Source organism: Salvelinus fontinalis, chromosome 10, assembly GCF_029448725.1.
Source record: "Salvelinus fontinalis isolate EN_2023a chromosome 10, ASM2944872v1, whole genome shotgun sequence".
NCBI lineage: Eukaryota > Metazoa > Chordata > Actinopteri > Salmoniformes > Salmonidae > Salvelinus > Salvelinus fontinalis.
The window spans coordinates 33,776,009-33,784,784 of NC_074674.1; positions in this window are offsets into that span (position 1 = coordinate 33,776,009).

Sequence of the window (8,776 nt, forward strand, 5' to 3'; positions counted from 1 at the left end):
TGTGAGTACCTGTGCTCTGTTGTATCGTCTTGCGTGTTACCGTGTTATTATGGGTCTCGTCCTGTGTATTGTTATTACAGGTCTCGTCCCATGTATTTATTAGAGGTTTACAGCCCTGTGTTATATATATATATCGGAAGTTTACATATACCTTAGCAATATACATTTAAACTCGGTTTTTCACAATTTCTGACATTTAATCTGAGTAAACATTCTTTGTCTTAGGTCAGTTAGGATCACCACTTTATTTTAAGAATGTGAAATGTCAGAATAATAGAGAGAATTATTTATTTCAGCTTTTATTTCTTTCATCACATTCTGTTAGTGGAATTAAATAATTCCTCTAATGTACTCATTAATTAAAATCAATCTGTCTATTTATAAGAATTTGTAAGATACTTATTAACATAAAATAGACAGGATACAGTCTTATTAAAATTAGATAATAGTATTTATTCCCGGAGCACGCTACCATTTGCCCATAACCAACAGTTTATATACAAGATATGACGTCATAGGTTACAGAATAAATCTCCTCGTCCTAGCCTATATAAAATAGGTTCAAAAGTTCATTCCAACTTCCCAGCGCACACACTTGACACACAATATAATCTATCCTCCTGAAGGCTCACTATAATTTATTACCACTTCAGCAGACAACTCAAGATAATGGAAGACCTAAAAAGTTACCCACAGCCTTATCTAAACATCTCATGGCTAAGTTGGGTCAGTTCAACCATAGTTTAACGACCCTTTCTGTTTACTTTATAACCCACAGCACAAATCTCTTTTCACCAGGCGTGCAGAGTTCAATTAGTTGTAGCTTTTTCTAAATCTAGAAATTGTTTGAAATATTTTCAACAAAATTCCTAACACATTCCCAGTGACAGAGCTGGTATAACTGAGTCATATTTGTAGGCCTCCTTGCTCGCACACGCTTTTTCAGTTCTGCCCACAACTTTTCTATAGGTTTGAGGTCAGGGCTTTGTGAAGCCAATACCTTGACTTTGTTGTCCTTAAGCCATTTGCCACAACTTTGGAAGTATGCTTGGGGTCATTGTCCATTTGGAAGACCCATTTAAAAAATATATATATTATTTTACCTTTATCTTACTAGGCAAGTCAGTTAAGAACAAATTCTTATTTTCAAGGATTAAATGTCAGGAATTGTGGAAAAACTGAGTTTAAATGTATTTGGCTAACGTGTATGTAAACTTCCGACTTCAACTGTATATATACAGTACATGTTTGTTTTGGGCTTTGTCCCCATCATGTTCATGACGTACGCTATTTGGGGTAGAGAAATAAAAGACCCTATTTCGTATTCCTGCGCCTGTCTCCTATCATTATGCAATGTGACACCCTGATTTAGCCCACTGCAGTAACAGGTTAAAGCAGTGGTTCTCTTTTGCTTCCCCTAGGTAGCATAGACGGACGCTAATGGAATCCTATGAGGCAAATGTTTTGTTCTCCTAAAACACCAAAATTTGCTTCAAAAAACCTGTCTAACAAAATATGCACTTAAAAACTGTCTGGATCAATCAGCAATAACCAAGGTCATTTTAAAATAGATATAAAAATCAACCATCACTGTCACGCCCTGGCCTTAGTATTATTTGTTTTCTTTATTATTTTAGTTAGGTCAGGGTGTGACATGGGGAATGTTTGTGTTTTATAGGTTTTGGGTGGTTATATGGTAAAGGGGGTGTTGGGTGTAGTGTATGGGTTTGTGTTGAGTGCATGTGTCTAGCGTTGTCTATGTTGGTTTAGTTGTCTAGGAGAGTCTATGGTTGCCTGAATGAGTTCCCAATTAGAGACAGCTGATTTCTGTTGTCTCTGATTGGGAGCCATATTTAGGGTAGCCATAGGCTTTCATGTGAGGTGGGTAATTGTCTATGTTATACGTTTGTAGCCTGTGTGTGCACTTCGTTCTTAGCTTCACGATCGTTTTCTTGTTTTGTTTAGTGTATAAGTGGTTTGTTTCGTTTTGCCTTCGTATTCATTAAAAGGAATATGGCTTATTTTCCTACTGCTGCGTTTTGGTCCGTCAGTCCTCCACACGATCGTGACAGAATTACCCACCAATATAGGACCAAGCGGCATGTAAAGCGGCAACAGGACCCACCTACACAGGATTCTTGGACATGGGAGGAGATACTGGATGGTAAGGGGCCGTGGGCACAACCGGGAGAATATCGCCTTCCTCGTGAAGAGCTGGAGGCAGCTAAAGCCGAGAGGAGGCGATATGAGGAGGCAGCACGGAGACAAGGCTGGAAGCCCGTGAGTACAACCCAAAAATTTCTTGGGGGGGGCTTAAAGGGAGTGTGGCGAAGTCAGGTAGAAAACCTGCGCCTACTCCCTGTACTTACCGTGGAGAGCGAGAGTACGGGCAGACACCGTGTTACGCAGTAGAGCACACGGTGTCTCCTGTACGCGTGCATAGCCCGGTTCGGTACATTTCAGCTCCACGTATCGGCCGGGCTAGACTGAGCGTTGAGCCGTATGTCATGAAGCCGGCCCAACGCATCTGGTCACCAGTGCGTCTCCTCGGGCCGGCGTACATGGCACCAGCCTTACGCATGGTGTCCCCGGTTCGCCTACATAGGCCGGTGCGGGTTATTCCACCTCCCCGCACTGGTCAGGCGACGGGGAGCATACAACCAGGTAAGGTTGGGCAGGCTCGGCGCTCAAGGGAGCCAGTACGCATGCACGGTCCGGTATTTCCGGCGCCACCTCCCCGCCCCTACCCAGTACCACCAGTGCCTCCTCCACGCACTAGCCCTATGGTGCGTGTCTCCAGCCCTTTACCACCAGTGCATAAACCACGCACCAAGCCTCCTGTGTGTCCCCAGAGTCCTGTGCGTCCTGTTGCTGCTCCCCGCACTAGCCCTGAGATGCGTGTCCCCAGTCCGGTACCACCAGTTCCGGCACCACGCACTAGGCCTAATGTGCGCTCCCAGGGTCCAGTATGCCCTGTTCCTGCTCCCCGCACTAGCCCTGAGATGCGTGTCCCCAGCCCGGTACCACCAGTCCCGGCACCACGCACCAGGCCTACAGTGCGCCTCAGCCGGCAAGAGTCTGCCGTCTGCACAGCGATGCCTGAACTGCTCGTCTACCCAGCGCCATCTGAGCCATCCGTCTACCCAGCGCCATCTGAGCCATCCGTCTACCCAGCGCCATCTGAGCCATCCGTCTACCCAGCGCCATCTGAGCCATCCGTCTACCCAGCGCCATCTGAGCCATCCGTCTACCCAGCGCCATCTGAGCCATCCGTCTGCCCCGAGCCATTAGAGCCGCCCGTCTGTCCCGAGCCGTTCGTCAGTCAGGAGCCGCTAGAGCCATTCGTCAGAGACAGGATCTGCCAGAGCCGCCAACCAGACAGGATCTGCCAGAGCCGCCAACCAGACAGGATCTGCCAGAGCCGCCAACCAGACAGGATCTGCCAGAGCCGCCAACCAGACAGGATCTGCCAGAGCCGCCAACCAGACATGAGCAGCCAGAGCCGCCAACCAGCCATGAGCAGCCAGATCCGTCAGCCAGCCATGAGCAGCCAGATCCGTCAGCCAGCCATGAGCAGCCAGATCCGTCAGCCAGCCATGAGCAGCCAGATCCGTCAGCCAGCCATGAGCAGCCAGATCCGTCAGCCAGCCATGAGCAGCCAGATCCGTCAGCCAGCCATGAGCAGCCAGATCCGTCAGCCAGCCATGAGCAGCCAGATCCGTCAGCCAGCCATGAGCAGCCAGATCCGTCAGCCAGCCATGAGCAGCCAGATCCGTCAGCCAGCCATGAGCAGCCAGATCCGTCAGCCAGCCATGAGCAGCCAGATCCGTCAGCCAGCCATGAGCAGCCAGATCCGTCAGCCAGCCATGAGCAGCCAGATCCGTCAGCCAGCCATGAGCAGCCAGATCCGTCAGCCAGCCATGAGCAGCCAGATCCGTCAGCCAGCCATGAGCAGCCAGATCCGTCAGCCAACCATGAGCCGTCCCGCAGTCCGGAGCTGCCGTCCCGCAGTCCGGAGCTGCCGTCCCGCAGTCCGGAGCTGCCGTCCCTCAGTCCGGAGCTGCCGTCCCTCAGTCCGGAGCTGCCGTTCCTCAGTCCGGAGCTGCCCCTTACCCTGGTGCTGCCCCTTACCCTGGTACTGCCCCTTAGTCCGGAGCTGCCCCTTAGTCCGGAGCTGCCCCTTAGTCCGGAGCTGCCCCTTAGTCCGGAGCTGCCCCTTAGTCCGGAACTGCCCCTTAATTCAGTGGGGTTAATGTGGAGGGGGGTCATTTGGAGGAAGCTAAGGAGGCGGTTAGTGACTATGGTGGGGTGGGGACCACGACCAGTGCCGGAGCCGCCACTGTGGAAGGAAGCCCACCCAGACCCTCCCCTAGACTGTGTAATGGTGCGCCCGGAGTTCGCACCTTAAGGGGGGGGTTATGTCACGCCCTGGCCTTAGTATTATTTGTTTTCTTTATTATTTTAGTTAGGTCAGGGTGTGACATGCGGAATGTTTGTGTTTTATAGGTTTTGGGTGGTTATATGGTAAAGGGGGTGTTGGGTGTAGTGTATGGGTTTGTGTTGAGTGCATGTGTCTAGCGTTGTCTATGTTGGTTTAGTTGTCTAGGAGAGTCTATGGTTGCCTGAATGAGTTCCCAATTAGAGACAGCTGATTTCTGTTGTCTCTGATTGGGAGCCATATTTAGGGTAGCCATAGGCTTTCATGTGAGGTGGGTAATTGTCTATGTTATACGTTTGTAGCCTGTGTGTGCACTTCGTTCTTAGCTTCACGATCGTTTTCTTGTTTTGTTTAGTGTATAAGTGGTTTGTTTCGTTTTGCCTTCGTATTCATTAAAAGGAATATGGCTTATTTTCCTACTGTGTCACGATCGTGTGGCGGATTGATGGACCAAAACGCAGCTTTTGGAAAGTAAGCCATCTTCTTTTATTTTTAAAGATGACGAAAAATAAACACGACACGAAACACTTTAACAAAACGAAACAAAAACAACAAACGACCGTGAAGCTAAATAACGTTGAGCACTTACACACACAGGCTACAAACGTTCTGACATAGACAATTACTCACAACCAATGAGAGCCTATGGCTACCCTAAATAAGGCTCCCAATCAGAGACAACCGAAATCAGCTGTCTCTAATTGGGAACTCATTCAGGTAACCATAGACTCTCCTAGACAACTAAACATACATAGACAACACTAGACACATGTACTCCACACAAACCCATATACTATACCCAACAACCCCTTTACCATAAAAACACCCAAAACCAACAAAACACAAACATTCCCCATGTCACACCCTGACCTAACTAAAATAATAAAGAAAACAAAGAATACTAAGGCCAGGGCGTGACATACTGCTGCGTTTTGGTCCGTCAATCCTCCACACGATCGTGACAATCACCTTGAAACGTAAAAATTGTATTTTTGTTAGAAAATAATTAAATGTTGGAGGGTTGATTATATTTGATCGACTGGCTAGAATCAAGTTTGGCCCCACTCCAGGCTTGTTTGAAAACAATAAAAATATACTTTCATTGACGTATACAGGAAGGAAAAAAGTGAAGGTGGGGAACTCATGTCATACCGCTCCACTCTCTCACTTTCTCTCTGTCACTGTCCTTCGCTCTGTCTCTCTGAACTCGTGCGCACACATAACAAAACATTCTCAATAGGCATGGTTTCTGTCATCTTTTTCAATGACTTTCATCCCTTTTATCCACTATTTTGCTCACCCCCCCATTGACCTCCTGGCAAGAAATAGATTGTCACTGTTACCTGTGCTACAAAGCCTTACTGAGTAAACAACACCACCCCCCCCCCCCAATTCATCACAGCTTTCATATCAGGACTCACTCAGTGGTAATTGTGGCGGGCATGGTCGGATATGCAGAGTGGAGTCTGATTTGGAGTATGACAAACACATCTGTTGCGGTCGTGCCCTGAGTGTGAACAGTAGAATGGCATTGTCTTTCCTGCCTTCAAAAGTTCTCACAGCTAGTGTTGGAAATTGTGTCTGCATGCATATGAACTAATAAATATGTTCACCCTGCAAATCATGCCTCCATTCTGCTCCTCCCCACCTATAGGCAGAAACTTAAGCAGGAAGCACCCGTGGTAAGGACTGTTCAACGTTGGTCTGCACAATCAGAATCTATGCCTCAAGATAATTTTTTTTACGCGGATTGGGAAAATGGTCCACGGTCGCCTCTGACAATGGTGTCGACGTACAGTTGAAGTCGAAAGTTTACATACACCTTAGCCAAATACATTCAAACTCAGTTTTTCCACAATTCTTGACATTTAATCCTAAAAAAATTCTGTCTTAGGTCAGTTAGGATCACCAGTTTATTTTAAGAATGTGAAATGTCACAGAGCGAATGATTTATTTCAGCTTTTATTTCTTTCATCACATTCCCAGTGGGTCAGAAGTGTACATACACTCAATTAGTATTTGGGAGAATTGCCTTTAAATTGTTTAACTTCTTATGGCTGCAAGGCAAAGTGTTGAGTAGCCAGTGAAATCGTGCCCATTTCAAACGGCCTCCTACTAAAATCTTGCTAGTACAATATGAATATTATTATTCTTTTTTGGATAGAAAACACTTTCTAGTTTCTAAAACAGTTGGAATTATTTCTCTGAGTGAAACAGAAGTCCTTCTGCAGCACTTTTCCTGACCGGGAAGTGAAATGTCAGAAATCGATGCTCTTTTCAACGTGATGCCTATACATGGTCTTGACACTTAGGAGTCTACTTACACTCTATACGCCTTCCTATTGGTGTAAAGAGGATGTCAGAGAAGAAATGTTTGTGCTCATCTTGTTCTGTGGTGGAAAAAAAACTATTTCTTTGACGTGACCGTCCACTTCCGGTACTCTGAAGGAAGTGGGATTGACTTCTGTTTTGCCTTCGTAACGAACGGCTAACATCTCCGGCTCAATTTTTTTTTGATACATGTGACCATATCATCGTAATGTATGTTTTTTCAATATAGTTTAATCAGATTATTGAAACTTTATTCGGGAGTTTTGCCGTGTTCCGTCCTCTGACTGTGTTTACGTTGGAGAAATTTATGCCACTCGGCTAGTGCCAATGCTAATTGAAGAGGGAAATTTGCCATTCTGAATCGAAACAACGACTCATCTGGACAGAGGACACCTTCTTCAACATTCTGATGAAAGATCAGCAAAAGTAAGACCCATTTTATGATGTTATTTCATTTATCTGTCGTGCATGTGAACTGGCCGTGGGCGCCCAATTGTGTCTGTCTATTGTAGCTACGCTAATATAGCGATACATTTTGTTTTCGCTGTAAAACATTTAATAAATCGGAAATATTGTTTGGAATCACAAGATGCCTGTCTTTCAATTGCTGCAGACTATGTATTTTTCAGAAATGTTTTATGATGAGTAATTAGCTATTTGACGTTGGTGTCTGTAAATATTATAGCTGCTTTCGGTGCAATTTCAGGATTGTAGCTGAAATGTAAACTATGGTTTATACATGAAATATGCAAATTTTTCGAACAAAACATATGCTATACAATAAATATGTTATCAGACTGTCATCTGATGAATTTGTTTCTTGGTTAGTGGCTATTTATATCTTTATTTGGTCGCATTTGTGATAGCACCTGATGGAGTTAGAAAAAGTTGTGTCTTTTGCTAACGTGGTTAGCTAATAGATTTACATATTTTGTCTTCCCTGTAAAACATTTTAAATGGACAAATCGGACATGTTGGCTTGATTCACAAGATGTGCACCTTTCATCTGGTGTCTTGGACTTGTTAATGTGTGAAAGTTAAATATTTAAAAAAAAAATATTTTGCATTTCGCGCCCTGCACTTTGAGCTGGATGTTGTCATAAGTGCACCGGTGTCGGGCTGCACCCGTAAAAGGTTAACTCGGGTCAAACATTTTGGGTAGCCTTCCAAAAGCTTACCACAATAAGTTGGGTGAATTTTGGCCTATTCCTCCTGACAGAGCTGGTGTAACTGAGTCATATTTGTAGGCCTTCTTGCTCACACACGCTTTTTCAGTTCTGTCCCCACATTTCCTATAGGGTTGAGGTCAGGGCTTTGATGGCCACTCCAATACCTTGATTGTGTTGTCCTTAAGCCATTTTGCCACAACTTTGGAAGTATGCTTGGGATCATTGTCCATTTGGAAGACCCATTTGTGACCAAGCTTTAACTTCCTGACTGATATCTTGAAATGTTGCATCAATATATCCACATAATTTTCCTACTTCATGATGCCATCTATTTTGTGAAGTGCACCAGTCCCTCCTGCAGCAAAGCACCCCCACAACATGATGCTGCCACCCCGTGCTTCACGGTTGGGATGGTGTTCTTCGGCTTGCAAGCATCCCCCTTTCCCTCCAAACATAACGATGGTCATTATGGTCAAACAGTTCTATTTTTGTTTAATCAGACTAGAGGACATTTCTCCAAAAAGTACAATCTTTGTCTCCATGTGCAGTTGCAAAACATTGTCTGGCTTTTTTATGGTGGTTTTGGAGCAGTGGCTTCTTCCTTGCTGAGCGGCCTTTCAGGTTATGTCGATATAGGACTCGTTTTACTGTGGATATGGATACTTTGTACCTGTTTCCTCAAGCATCTTCACAAGGTCTTTTGCTGTTGTTCTAGGATTGATTTGAACTTTTCGCACCAAAGTACATTCATCTCTAGGAGACAGAACGCGTCTCCTTCCTGAGCGCTATGACGGCTGCATGGTCCCATGGTGTTTATACTTGCGTACTATTGTTTGTA